The sequence below is a fragment of the Molossus molossus genome, unplaced genomic scaffold (genome assembly GCF_014108415.1).
Source record: "Molossus molossus isolate mMolMol1 unplaced genomic scaffold, mMolMol1.p scaffold_m16_p_9, whole genome shotgun sequence".
NCBI classification, from domain to species: Eukaryota; Metazoa; Chordata; class Mammalia; order Chiroptera; family Molossidae; genus Molossus; species Molossus molossus.
In genome coordinates this window covers 675,969-690,757 of record NW_023425403.1, presented here as the reverse complement: position 1 = coordinate 690,757, position 14,789 = coordinate 675,969, and the positions used below count along the sequence as shown (strand labels likewise).

General features: G+C 60.4%; 1 protein-coding gene across 1 annotated transcript in view; it reads right to left on the bottom strand.

Annotated features, from left to right (window-relative positions):
• Positions 1-669, bottom strand: part of MYOM2 (myomesin 2) — a 65,124-nt gene extending 64,455 nt beyond the window's left edge. Inside the window, exon 1 of the mRNA XM_036250382.1 lies at positions 617-669. The gene's annotated coding sequence lies outside the window, so the exon portion shown is untranslated. The remainder of the gene's footprint in view (positions 1-616) is intronic.
• Positions 670-14,789: the final 14,120 nt, after the last annotated feature.

Sequence of the window (14,789 nt, the reverse complement as noted above, 5' to 3'; positions counted from 1 at the left end):
CCCACCCCCGGCCGTCGGGTGCAGGGACCCCACCTCCTTTTGGCAGATTCCCAGAGAGTAACCGGAAAGCTCTGCGGGCACCGAGCGGGACTCGGCAGGGTCACCACCCACCGGAGCACAGAGCAGACAACAGCCACCAGCGCGACCTGGGCGCCCCGGGAACCCTGACCGGCGGGACCGTCCCCATCCCGTCCCCATCCCGTCCCCATCCCGTCCCCATCCCGTCCCGTCCACGCTGTAGTCTAGGTCCTGACGAATGACCCGGCTCCTTGTTTTCTTACGAAAACCTCCGATGTTATCTCCCACCTGCTCTCTCGTCTTCCCCTCCCAGCGTGGACTCGGTGCACGGCGGGGCCGAGGGAGGTGCGCCGGGCTCGGCCCCGCAGGCTGCGCAGGGGCGCTGGGACGCTGCGGGCAGGCTCCGCAACACCGCCGGGCGGACACGCAGACCAGGCTGAAATCTGGCCCAGAGGCCCAGACCTCAGATCGGGTCATGGGGGTTCCTGCTCTCTACCCTGAAGTGAGTCCGCTCCGGATACCCGACGCCCCCAGCCCCACACAAGCCCGGCTCCTCCCGGGGGCCCAGCTGGGAAGAGGAGGAAGGACAGAAACTCACCGAGAGAGGAAGGAGCCTGGCAGAGGGGAGGCAGCTCCCGGCCGCCCGCTCACCTGCTCTGGGCACAGGAAGGCAGAGCCCAGCTCTGTGGCCGGCCGGCCCGCCCCATTTATGGCCAAGGAGCTGCTATATTTAGACACATGGCTGGTCGCCCGGACGAGCCCACGGTGAATCACTGCCTGGTCGTGGGGCACAGGCCCTTCTCCTTTGGGACAAACCCAATGGAGGGGGTCGCTGACCCTTCAGGAAACTGACCAGAAGAGAGGGTGGGGCGTGGGCTTCTAACTCCTTTCAGTGTTCAAATTCTTGGACGTACCTTCAGTCCTTCTGAGTGACAGACGAGTCCTCTGTCGCCACCCGACTGAGGCCCCTGGTGCCCCGTGGTTACCGTGGTGACCAGGGGCCAGGGCGCTGACCCCAAGGGCTGGGGGAGGGGAGGGGCCGCTGTGGTCAGTGTCTTGTTTGTTTCTAATTTCAACAACTACTGGAGCTTTCGCGAGCACCATCCAGGGTGGATTTGGGAGGCCTGGCCACCTGAGGGGGATCCGTGCCCAGTCGGCAAACGGCGTCTTACTTACAGTTATGGCCACAGACGGCGCTGCGCCCAAACCCCCACACGGCAGAGTGTCCGCCTCTCTGTCCATCACGTGCCCAGATGTCCCTGATGCGGGCCTCAGAGGGCCGAGGGCTGGAACCTGGTGTGAGCGGCCACAAGGAAGGGCCCATGTCGACACCCCCCGGACTCCCGAGATTGCTCCCACACAGCTCGCACCCCAGGCCGGCTGCGCGGGCCCGCAAACCTGTGTGGTAACAGCCACCGTGTGAGTTGTTGTGAAAATAAGAGGAAACCATCTGTGGAAAGTCCCTGGGAGCCTTTCAAACCTCAGGCGCCGGGGTCTCGTTGATGAGAAACCGCCAGAGAGCACAGGTCAGAGGGTCAGTGTCCGAGGACACGGGTCGAAGGCTCTGGCTCCCCTCCAGGTCCCCGCACACGTGCCCAGGGACCACGCTTCTCCGGGTCTAACCCCCAGGACCCCCTGGCCCGGCACCCACCCCCCAGGCGTGTCTGTCCACCGGCCCTGCCCTCTCCCGTGGGCCACCAGTGTCACCCACACTGAGGCGCAGGGACTGCTGTGCCCACCTCCGAGGACGCAGCCCGTAGGGGCCCTGGGTGACTGGACACGTCGCTCAGCGGGAGCCAGGACGGAGCCCTCGCGGCCGGTGACATCAGACACGGAGTAGCAGGTGATGTCACCGAAAGTTTCCTGAATTTGGTGAAACCTATGAACCCACAGCCACCAGGAGCCAACCAGCACCAACTCCAGCCCGCAGATCGAAGCCGCACCAAGTCACGTGGGATCGAACGGTTGCAAACGCCTGATTCGGGGAAAAGCTCCAGACAAGAAGGAAGCCGTGTTCCCTGTGAAGGAACAAAGATGACCTGGCAGCGGACACTTTCATCAGAAATGACGCAAACTGGAAAACAGCATCCAGATCACAGTGCCCAGGTCACGGCACCCAGGACACGGCACCCAGGACACGGCGCCCAAGTCACGGCGCCCAGGACACGGCGCCCAGGTCACGGCGCCCAGGTCACGGCGCCCAGGACACGGCGCCCAGGTCACGGCGCCCAGGTCACGGCGCCCAGGACACGGCGCCCAGGTCACGGCGCCCAGGACTCGGCGCCCAGGACATGGCGCCCAGGACACGGCGCCCAAGTCACGGCGCCCAGGACACGGCGCCCAGGACACAGCGTCCTACGACGGCAAAGGAAGACCTTCCAGAAGTGAAGGTGACTCCCGCCCCACCAGGGATTGGGGAGAGGCAGTGGGAGCCCAGCCCCGCACTCACCGGGCAGGACGGGGGTGCAGGTCACAGAGGCTGACACTCGGGACCCGCGGAAGGTCCCGTGCCACGGCTGACCAGCCTGCATCACCCCTCCCAGGCCGACCTCCAGATGACTGGTGACCACTCCTTTCCTGGACACTCGCTGCCATGACCTTGGGCGCATTGCACCCCACCCGCCAGTCTCCTCATGTCCACGGCCCAAACAGCCCGGCACCCCCACTGCCGCAGGCCCAGCAGACTGAGACGCAGCCAGCCTCCCATGGGGTTCAGGCTCTCCCCACTGCTCCCCTCTGCCTCTGCCCAGCGGCCCCCACCCCGCGAGGGGCACCAGCCAGGAGTCTTGGACCCTTCTTCCTCCTGACGCCCTCGCACCTGCCCTGCTCCCCGTCTCCGCTGCTGTCCCCCAGTCCCGGCTGGGCCGCCTCTCTCCCCACCTCTGCCAAGTAGATTTCTCAGAGCATTGGTCCACTCAGTCACCCCCCCGAAAGTCATGAGTGTCTTAGAACAAAGGCACACATACTTACGGGGTACGCCTTCTCTCAGCTGGGGAGCACGTGCTCCTTCGGGGAGGCATGGACCACCCACCCCACCAGCCCGACCGTGAGCCCGGGCGTCTGCCGGCATGAAGTCCCGGGACACGGCTCAAAACCGGCCCCCGAGCCTGGCTGGTGGCGCAGCTCTTGGGTTCAGTCCGTGGTTGGGGTGCACACGGTAGGCGACCCGTGGATGTTTCTCTCTCCCCCTCTCCCTTCCTCTCTCTAAAATCAATAAAAACGTATCCTCAAGTGATCAAAAGAAATACCACCTGACACACAGAACACTCAGCGGACATCTGCTCACGGAATGAACAGTCACTGAAGAGCCGGGGGGGGGACCCCGCATTCTTCCTGAACACCCAGTCCCGAGGCCACTCGGCATCTCTCCGTCAGAGCCGAGTTCTCCGTGTCTGTGAGCCCAGCAGGGTCGAGGGGCCTGGCGGCAGTGGCAGCTCTGGCCCCACGTGACCTCCGTGGACTCGTGGACGAGGTGGGCATGGGGAGCTGCGTGGCCGAGGCCACGGGGACGTGCAGCTCTCACAGAAGTTAGGCGTGTCTCCCCTGCCTCCCAGGCTCCCCCACATCTTAGCAGGGGGGAACCCACAGAGGCCGGAACCCCACTAAGGGGGAAAGGCCGGGACCGGGGTCGCCCACGGTCTGGAGAGGGGGCCTCTGTCCCTTCATCAGGGTGCCGATGTGCCCTTAATGCCCCGCCGTGGTGTGGTTTTTGTTTTGTTTTGCTTTTTTTTTTAACTCATCTTTACTGTTGAATGTATTAGATATTCCCCCCTTTTTCCCCATTGAGCCCCCTCCTCCCCAGTCCCACCCCCTCCTGCCTCCCCCACACTACCGTCGGTGTCCATTGGTTTTGCACAGAAGTTCTCTGGTCTGTCTCTTCCCGCCCCCTCCTCCCTTCCTTTTGAGGTGCATCAGTCTAACCACCAATTTGTACTTCTTAATTCCTTCATCTTTTGTGGGGATTTTGTTGTTGTTGTTAATCCTCACCAGAGGATATTTTTCTCCATTGATTTAGACAGAGAGGAAGGGAGGGAGGGAGGAACATCGATGTGAGAGACACATTGGTTGGTTGCCTCCCACATGACCTGACCGGGGCCTGGGATCCAACCTCCAACCCAGGCACACGCCCGTGACCGGGGATCGAGCCCCCGACCCTTCAGTCTGCAGGTGGACACTCTGACCACTGAGCCAAACCGTGCGGGGAGTCACGGCTGTTTCACGCCCTGAGAACCGCCCGCCTGGCGGATGAGACGGGCTCGGCTCTGGTCTCTCCCACGCTCGCGCCCGGGACCAGCTTGGTCAGAGGTGGCCGGTGGCTCAGACCCCGCCCTCCCTCGTCAGGACCTTGCACACCGTAGAAGCTGGGTAAATGCCACTTTTATCAAATCTGCACAATGGCTTTGCCCTGGGGATGCTATTTACAGGTTTCTATTTACAGACAGGGCCTGCACTCGTGGGCAGTTTATCTCTGCGGTGTGGTGAGGTCCCCCCTCCAGGAGGCACGAGCAGCTGAGGTCTGGCCGGGCCCTGCGCTCCCCTCAAGGGCACTGGCCCCGGGCCTGGCCCCCTGTGTGTTCATCTGGCTGAGCTGCGTGACCCGCAAAGTCTCCTCAGCCGGCTGGGCCTGGCTCCCCCGGCCGTAACGTGAGGTTGGGATTAGAGGCTCCGGGCTAAGCCCCGACACGCTGAGTTCCAATCCCCAGTGGCCGCGCCGGGGCAGGGGCATCACACACAGGGTCAGAGCTGCCGGTGCAGAGCAGGAGCCGGGGCACCGGACACCGCCCAGGCCGGCCGTGCCCAGAGGATGCCATTCCAAAAGCGCTCAGCGGCTGGAAGACTGCGGACGATGCCGTGAGCCCTGTGCCGACAAGAATAGTCAGAGGTGACAAAATAGAACGGGCGGCAGGCGTGAGCACACCCAGCGGCCGGCCCGGGCTCAGGGGAGGCGGACGTGCTGGGAAGACCAAGCTAGGACGCAGCTGTCCCCCCGGCCCCCCCGTTCACCCTGCACATGAGCACATTGAGCCCAAAGAGGGAAGAAAACTGGCCAGGGTCACAGGGGTTTGCTATGCAGCGGGCTTGAACTAAAATTCAAAATCTTTACTTCTAGGCCTCGTGATTCACCCTCCAGAGAGGGGCTGGTTCCCCCAGGGGGTGTGAGGAGCCAGGTCGAGGTCAAGGTCAAGGCCAGGATCCAGTCAGCTGCTGGGAAAGGGGGGCCACAGCCAGGCCTGCTGAGATGCTGCTCCTGACAGGACGCGTGGCTCACGGCTCTGAGGTGACATTCTTCCCGCGTGCACGCTCAGGACGGTCACCGGAGTCAGTGTGGCTCCATCCGCACTTCTGGTCACAGGCGTGTGGTCTCCTGTTCCCAAGAGCGCGGTGCCGCAGGGAGTGGGGCTCAGTGCCAGACCTGGGCCCAGAGACCCTCCCTGCCCGTAACTGGTGTTTGAGCAGGAGAGACCCAGGAGCACCCCATCTCCCTAGGGCCTGGGTCTACCTGAGATCAGAGGAGCCGGGTCTGACGTCCCTGGGCCTCCTGGGAAACCCTGGCATCATGCCGCCAACTGCTGTCCCCCAAATGCAACGGGGAGCCATGGCCGACAGGACGATGCTGTGGAAGCTGAGAGAGACAGCACTCGCCACCCGCACAGCGGAGCATCTGAACCCCCAGTTTAGAGGGGCTCAGCCTGCTCATCAGCCTCTTCCCAGCGCCTGGGCTCCTTTGCACCTGGTCAGTCCCCTGGACTTCCCCCCACGGTATACAGCACCTTGCGGGGTCCGCCCAGCAGGACGTCTGGTCCACGGCCCTTGTTCCAAGGGCACCTGCCAATCCACAGTCTGACTAGGACCATCAGACGGCAGTGCCACGTCGTGGGCACGTGTCTGGCACAGGACTGATACCCAGGGCTTGTGCCCTTCACGCGGCCACCTGCCAGCTCAGTGGCCTTGGAGGGGGCACAGATCCATTTCCATGCCCACATTCTGCTACATTAGAATCTCCTGGTCGGCCTTGCCCCTTGGGGGGTCCCTACCCATGCGGATCTGGAAAACAGTCACTGAATGGCACAGACCTTTTCAACCCCATCACAGGGCAGCACACACGTGCCGTGTTCATACAGCCACTCGTGTCATTAGTGTTGTGAGGACAGTTTTGACTCCTAGACTCCCGGGGAGACGTCAGCCAGGGGGGGACTCTGACCACACGCTGAGAAGCGCCCCCCACACCCTCTCTGGGAACGTTCAGGCCCAGGGGCTTTGGTTCCTGCGGTGGGTATTCAGCTTGTGTCCACTAGAGGGAGCACCCGACCAGCAGGGCCATTCCTGTCTCCAGAGGGGGAAGGTCTGCTAATATCAATGGCTTCAAGAAGAAATTCAAAAGCATTTTATAGGAGTAAAAAACTTATTAAAAAATTTAAATAATTGTGCTACCAATATTTTTCAATTTTGGAAAAAATTTTTATTACTCCAAACTTGGGTCCAGTTCATTATAGTAACAGTAACTGGATATACTGGAACACAGCGTAGAGGACCCCAAGGTGAGTGGTGGCAGTTTGGTTATTTGTAACAACTCTTACATCAAAAATAAGTTTTCAGAAATCTGAAGGTGTGTATGCATGTCTGTGTGAGTGTGTGCATGTGTGTGTGCACATCTGTGTGGAAGTGTGTGCATGCATGTCTGTATGTATGTGCGTGTGTGCATGTCTGTGTGAGTGTGTCTATGCGCACACCTGCATGTGCAATTGTGTGTGCACATCTGTGTGTGCACGTTTGTGTGAGTGTGTACACATCTGCATGTGTGTGTGCATGTGTGTGTGCATGTCTTGTGAATGTGTGTGTGCACATCTGCATGTGTGTGTGCACATCTGGATGTAAATGTGTGTGTGCATGTGTGCGCATGTCTTTGTGAGTGTTTGCATGCACGTCTGCATGCATAATTGTGTGCATGTCTGTGTGCATCTGCATGTGTGTGCATGTCTGTGTGTGTGTGTTGTGCATACATGCCTGTGTGAGTGGGTGTGTGCATATCTGCATGTGTGCATATCTGTGTGTATGAGCATGCATGTGTGCATGTCTGTGCGTGTGTGTGCACACACTGTGACGATTAATTTTATGTGTCAGCTTGGCGGGCCATGACACCACATGTCTGGTCAAACACCAGCCAGGTGTTTCTGGGAAAGTGTTGCTCAGCTGGTGAGCGACTGCTGATGGTTCAGGGTTCGTTTGGGGGTGAAGAAGATTTCTAAAACTGTGATGGTTCCACAACCCTGTAAATGTACTAAAAACCACTAAATGGCAGACTTTACCCTTGTGAATTGCATAGCTTGTGAATTATGTCTCAATAAGCTATTACAGAGTGAAAAATGATACAATGTTGAAATTAGCAGAAGACAATCCTGAAGCTAAGGGAAGAGAAATCCATAAAACGGAACATGTAAGATTTTTAAAATCACCGAAGAGAGCTTTTAGAAATAAAAATTAAGTAACCAAACCCAAAAGCACAATGGATACACAGTGTAAGGACTGGCCTGCACACCAGAATAAATGACCCAGAGACAGAAATACTGCGAATACAGAGACCAGTGCAGGTGCTATAAGCACAGCGTCAGCCAAGGTTCGCACCACCTCCTGAGTGACCCGGCGGAGAGACAGAGAGACTCCGCAGGCTGCTAACAACACCAGCGCACGGGCTCCGGACAAACGCAGGGTCCACACCGGAACGGATCCTGAAGAGAGCGCAGAAGCCAGGTACCGGTGAGATCCTCACAGAGGCACAGACCACGAAGGGCGGCCGCGGAGGAATGAGTTTGAGAACCACAGCTGGCTCCCGACAGCCACGGAGAACAGAAACTTCTAGAACGACTCCCACGGGCACCGGAGGAAAACTCCAGAGAACAGGTCCAAGAACGGGTGACGTGAAGGACGTGCCAGGACCGGGAACCGGGAGGGTCTGCAGCAGCAGTGCAGGCAGAAGGAAGCCACCCCCGAGGGAAGTTTGGTGCAAACAGATGAGGGGCAGAGACCAGACCCAGGGGAAGTGTTTGATCCGGCGACTTGTCAGGACCCCGTGACAGCCCACCGAGGTGTCCGCCATCGCCCACTCCTGGGATGCACCTCTCCTGCGGGACAAAGTTATTCTAGAAAGGTGAGGGAGACCTGCTCTGGGAACACACACAGGAGGAGCGGGCGTCACTCGGAGCCCAGTCCACGGGGCCTGTTTTCTACGCAGCCCTGAGGCCAAACGGCGTGAACAGGTTTCAAGGGCCATGAAAACAGAAAGAGCCAGTAACAGAGACCAACCAACAGGTGTCCCAAACCAACACGTGTGCTCTCTGGCCCGGTCCGCCGAGTCCGCCGACGCGGCTCTGGGTCAGGGAGGACACAGGGGGCGCTGGTTCCCTTCTTCTGTTTCTCTCCCAGGTGCAAAGACTTGAAGGGTTGTCATTTCAAAAGCAGCACGTGTTCCTCGGGGAAGGAAGACGTGGAGGAGTCTGGGGCAGGAGCCGACCTGCACTTGGAGCCCAGGGCCCTGGCCGGGAGGTGCTGAGTGTGCTCACCTGGCCCCCGGGCTCCGCCCCGCGCTGCCCCATCGCCTCTGCGTGGACACTTTCGGCCCCAGGCCACTGCACCGCCGCTCAGCTTGCGTGGATGGAGCAGAGCTCGGAGGCCCCAGGCTGAGCAGGGCCCCCGGGTGCTCTGCCCCCAGCACCCGAGCGGTGGTGTGGAAAAGCCATGGGGTGCTGCCGACCACCCGCGGCTGAGCTGCCCCTTGGAATAAATCCAACCACCAACGACGTCCCGAGGGCGAGACCGACGCGGCGACTAAGAATTCACACTTGGAAAGTGAAAGTGAAGTTTTTTAAGAGAAAAATGCCTCCAAAACACTTAAAAGTGCGGCAAGAGTGTGCAGCGCAGACGACGTACGCGTATTTGCTAACCCCGAGCATTGGCTTCAAAGTCACTACACGCACAGGTGGTTCACAGACACGGCAACTCTGCACACGGATTTAGGAACGTTGTAAACTTGGGCACATCCTGAGCATTTCCCCGGAGGGACGGACCCCACAGAAATACACCCAAGATCTGCTTGCTTACTTTAAAACATGATTTGAAACTTTAAAGAGAAAGGAGTTGACTTAGTCTGGATTAGCCAAATTGGGTGTGGGTGGGGCCAGGTGCTCTGTGAGGCACTAGCACTTTCTGGTAGACTATTACCCAGGGGGGTGCGGGGGTCTGGGCCCCACAGCCCACCCGGCCCAGCCGCTGTCCTCACCACAGCCACGTGCGGGCGCTGCTCCGGCCCCTACTGTCCACTGGCTGTGCCCAGCGCCAGCCCTGCCCTGGAAGAGGGCACAGTGACCCAGCACCAAGGTCGTGCACAGAAAGGGCCCTTGGCCCCTGGCAGGTGCCCCGCACTGGCTCGGGTGGGCGGGCAGGGGACACAGGGGGACCCCGTAGAGAAGGGGCCCCCACAGCACAAACACTGCTGTGGATAAATCAGCAGAGACATCGCCTCCTCCACGTGAAGTGACTGGTCGTGAGTGTAAGGTGCCACGTAGCCTTCCTCCGGGAGGCTGCTGCTCCTATTCTGTCAGTGCTGGGTAGCTGCTTACTTCACTGTGGACACTGTTACAGATGTCCCCGCTCCCCCCTAGCCCCCGGCCTCCTCCACACCATGTCTGTGTCCATGGGCTGTGCATATAAGTTTTGGGGTCTGTCTCCTCCTGACCCCCACCGGCTCCCCTCTGAGATCTGTCCGTGTGTCTCTGCAGCCATGCCTCTGGCCCTATTTTGTTCGTCTCTTTATTTTGTTCATTAGATCCCACATGTACGTGAGATTGTAGGGTACTTGCCTGGCGCCTCTCAGTCCCAGGAACCCCTTCTGTTCCTGTGTCACCCACATCCCAGCAGGCTCGCGGGAAAGGGGCCAGTCGTGGGCGACGTAGTGACACAAAGGTGTCACCGTGGGACGTCACCGCACGGCCTCTCCGTCCTTTATAACAAGTGCTCACTGCGCGCGAGCGCGTGGTCATGTCGGGCGCGGGAACGGGTCTCTGAGTGACTCCTGGGCCCGGATCATCTTCGGAGCCCCTGTCACGACTTGTGACAAGTTCCGTATTTCCCTCAAGTCCTGAGCGTTTTCTTCCCTTGGGCCACAGTGCAATGATCCGTGTGCCCAGCAGATGGCGGCATCGGGTGCTGGCTGGGCCCTGGGGATGGGATGTGCGGTCCCGGTCCGGGCGGGTCCGGAGAGAACAGGGTCGGAGAGCCTTCCCGGGGCCACCTGCCCTGGGCCACCGTCCGAATCCAGACCCAGAACCCACCGGCTGGAACAGGGCTCGGGGTCGTTGGAACTGGACCTAACCAGGAGGGATCCGAAGCCCTCTGAACACTCGCTTAGATCAGTGAGGGACACGGATGCCAGCTCCCCACGAAGACTTCGGGGAGCTCACAGGGGAAACCCAGGAACTGCTCTTCAGCACGGAGTGGGGTGGAGAGCGGGGTGTGGGGGGGCACCAGCTTGCTGGCTGGGGTCTCCGTGCACAGCCGTGCCGTCCTGTCCAATGTGCTTCCCGGGGGTGGTGGTTTCGTGTCCACTCGACGGGGCCACGGGAGTGCTGCACACCGCTGGTGTGTCCGGGAGGGTGTTTCCACAGAGACGATGTGAATCGTGATCTGAGGGAAGATGGCCCTCCGGGTGTGGGTGGGCCTCACGGAATCTGTGAGTCAGAAGGGACCCTGGGGTGTGGGTGGACCTCACAGAATCTGTGACAGTCAGAAGGGACCAAAATTAGAAGCGGAGGAAGGGAGAACCGGGGCTCCCTGCCTTTCTGCGGAGCCGGGACCTGTCTTCTGTCCTCAGCTCCTGCCTCTCAGGTGCGTCAGTCCCAGGGTCTGAAGCCTCAAGCCTGCAGACCCATGGGTGGCAGATTTGGGGCACCCGGGGCCCACTCAACCCCATAATCATTCAAGCAAGCACCTCATAATGAGTGTTTTTCTAGAAACTATTATTCACCCTCCGTTTCTGTTGCTCTGAGAACCTGACTAATGCAGCCAGGTCTTGTCTAAGGAGAAATGGGACTAATGAAAAGAGGTGGGTTTGTGAAGCCAAGCACTTCCGGTCGGGGCGAGGAGGCAGGAGCAGGTGTGGAGGACAGAGGTGGCAGCAGCTGCCGGGACTGGAACCCCTCTCCCACCCCTCCTACCCCCCACCCGACTGGCCCTGCCCCACCTGTGGATGGAGGGCAGGGTGGGGCGTGGCCCGGGGGACTCCCTCGGCCAGGCTGCTGTCCCCTGACAGCCTGGCAGCCCCCACCCCATCTCTTCCGCCGCTGTGACTGGGACCAGGCGGTGACGTAGCAGGGCCCGAGGGCCGCCCCTGCTGTCACTTGTCACTGGTCCACGGAGCACCTGGTCCCTGTGCCCACAGCGGGTGCCACCTGGAGGGACGTGCAGGCCCCACAGTGTCCTTGCCGGAAGGATGTCTGCCCTGCCCGGTGCCAGCCTGTGACGGAGACACAAAGCTGTGTCTGCCCTCTGGCCCGGGAGGGACGTGGAGTTCTAAACCGCGTGAGCACTGAGCCCTCCGCTCCGCTGGCACACCGGCCGCAGGAGCAGCCCCGGGCTCCAGGGTGCCGGCACAGGACCGGTCTCGCCCCCGAGGGACTGGGGCTGCCCAGCATGGCCAAACAAAGTGAACAACAATTCACGGAGTGGCCTGTGGTTAATGGAGCCGTCGCCAACTGTATGGACAATTAACTGTCTTCGGTCCTGGGTTTTGACCAGCAAGTAGGTCACAGATGATGAAACAGGCGTGAGGAGGGCACGGGGTGGGGAGGGAGGAGACCGAGACATCCGGAGCAGACGGAGGGACTTCATGAGAGAGGCAAGAAGGGGGGAGGCCCCGAGACGCTGAGGGTCGGGGCCCAGAGCGTCCATTCTTCGGGGCCGAGGGTCAGTGAGCGACTTCTGGACTCCACTCAGAAGTACTCAAACCTGGACCTTCTTTTGAGCCGGCGACAGCAGGCGGCGTCAAAGGAACCTTTCAGCGGTTCACCAAAACTGAGGACTAGAAAGTGGACGGCTCTTCTCCGCTGCAGTGCCCCTCTCGGCAGCAGAGGGCGCTAAGAGCCTCCGGCTTCTCCCTGGGACGCTCCAGCTCCAGCCCAGGACAGGGCGGAAGTCCAGCCCCAGGCCGAGGTCAGCAGAGAAAGGGCCTTTGTCTGCCCAGCCCGTTCCCACACTCACTGTCTCACACCAGGAGACAAAGGACACATTTCCCTCTGTCCCTCCGTGTTCGCAGAGCGGAATCCGTGACCAGCGGGAGGGGAAGCAGGAAGTCAGGGAGACCGGTTGTCCAAACCCCTCCCGAGGCAGGAAGCGGGGGACAGCACAGCAGGAAGGGGGGGACAAGCAGCGAGGAAAGTCCAGGCCCCGGGCGTGGGGGGCTGTGCGCGGTCGGGCGCCGGGCCAGGCCTCCAGACGGTGGTTTGTCCAGGACGGGCTGCCCTATGGACAGGAGGCACACGGCCCGAGGGAGCCCGGCCACTGCTCCTCGGTCCCTCCGCTGCCCCTTCCCACCCAGATGCCACCCCACGGTCCTCACAAACCTGAAGGAACACTGTGCTGAGAGCAGGAGCTGACCCCGCGGGGTGGGGTCAAACCAAGTCACCGCCCGCATCACAGAATCTGAGTTTCAGAGTAAACACTTGTAAATAGCAACAGCTGCTGGGCAGAGACTTTGCTGGAGAGGAACTGTACTCTTGGCCTCATAATTCCCAGGAAACCCCCGGGAGAACAGCGTTTTTGTTTTTTTCCCTTTATTGATTTTATAGAGAGAAAGAGGGAGAGGGAGAGAGAGAGAGAAACATGGATGAGAGAGAACATCGACTGGCCTCCTGCACGCTCCACGCTGGGGATGGGCCCACAACCTGGGCATGTGCCCTGACCAGGAATCGACCCGGCGACCTCTGGGTGCAGGGTGGACGCTCAGCCCCTGAGCCACCCCGGCCGGGCGAGAACCACATGGTTAACTTCGCAAGCCGACAGCAGTTCCCTCGTGTGTCACCTAGGCCTGCCGCACCCACGGCCTCCTGCTCTGCTCACAGCAGACACGAAATCGTGCTGGGGACACGGCGGACATTTTTCCTAGATTGTACGTATTAGCCCAATTATGCCATTGCTGCTCGAATTTTAGAGTTCCCACACTGCGCCATGACGCGGAAGACAGTGCCTTCCGAACGCACTGGAAGGGCCACATCACACTGGCAGCAGGGACGTGGGTTCAGACTTGAAGCTCCCCAGCAGGCCAGACGCAGCTCCCGCCCACCTTACCTGCAGGCTCCACAAAGTAGGTGTGGTCTCTGCTGGCCACGCCCCCGGCACACAGGGGGCCCTGGCAGTGGTCAGCACACAGAGGCGAACATGGGACACGCCCTAGAAGGTGCAGAGACGGCGAGAACCGTAAGGTGTAGTCAGTGGGGCTGCGTCGATCCAACACGAAAGACCAGAGCCCTGAGCACCTGTGCACCACGCGTGACGTCCACGGACACGCGTCCTGCATCTGAGCCAGCACCAACGGGGATGGAGGGACAGGCGCAGGGGAGGGGGCAGTAGTCACCCAGGGTGTACTGGGCGTCGGTCCAAGGAGACTGTGTCACCAGTGTCCTGCGGCCGGAAAAGTACTGCCGACGCCTAAGCTTTTAAAGTTGAATTTGAGTCCAAAATATTGCACTTGCTTTACTCAAACAAACAGGTGCTCAGGGTGGTCTGCGCCCTCCAGGATACTGCCTGGCTACTGTCTAACGTTTCACTTGCAACTTTGTATCTTTCTGCTCGGTCTGAGTCATGGCGGCAGCTTCTGGGCAGAGGTTGTCACCACCTGCAGCACCTCACACACAGGCCTCCGGACTCAGGGAAGGTGGCCAGGAGGGTCTGCAGCAAGGACCGGTCCAGCTCTAAGTCCGAGCCCCGGGCGCATCCAGCCGTGAGCGGGGGAGACTTTCTGTGCCCGGCTCACGCCAAGGACAGGTGCCTCGGGCCCCGCGTCTGGGCCCCTGGGCCCCAGCGATCGCCCCGTCCATGGCCACATGTCATCAAAGCGCCTCTTTCATAAGGTAACGGTTTCCTGTGCCGCTGTGTCCATTACACGGACAAGCCCAGCTCTCGCTTTCCACGGGCTGGGCGCTTCCCCTCGAATTTAGTAAGTCGTATTTTCCCATCAGGCCCCCATAACGTGAGTTTTTAGAGAACGTTTAACATTTTCCAGGATTATATTCTAGAACGTTTCCGTTCCTCGAACCACGTTTATACGATGTGATCACATCTCTGCAAAATAAGAACACGGAGTGCGGGGCACACGGAAAAGCAACACTCCCTGCAGAGAGGTGTTTGAAAGCAGACGGCTGTCTACAAAGTAGCTTCTCCAGAAAACCCAGGCGCCCTACAGGCTCCGTCAGCCACAGCTGCGCATGCGCCTCGCCGGGCCTGCCCCTGAAAACCAGCTGTGCGACCCCCGGCGCACCCCCTCTGCGCCCTCAGGGCTGCACAGGTCCGGGTCCGGGAGCCGCCGGGCGGCAGGTGTGTGACGTGGGGATGGAGAAATGGGGCAGGAACTAGAGAAATGGCAGGTAGGAGCGCATCTGTGTGACCGGTGGGTTTGGGGACGATTCCCCTGGGCCTGTGACTAAGACAGTGACCTCGACGGCTCGGCGCCAGTGACGGAGTCCTGACGGTGGGTTTTGTAGATAAAGGAGAGCGGCGGTGTCGCA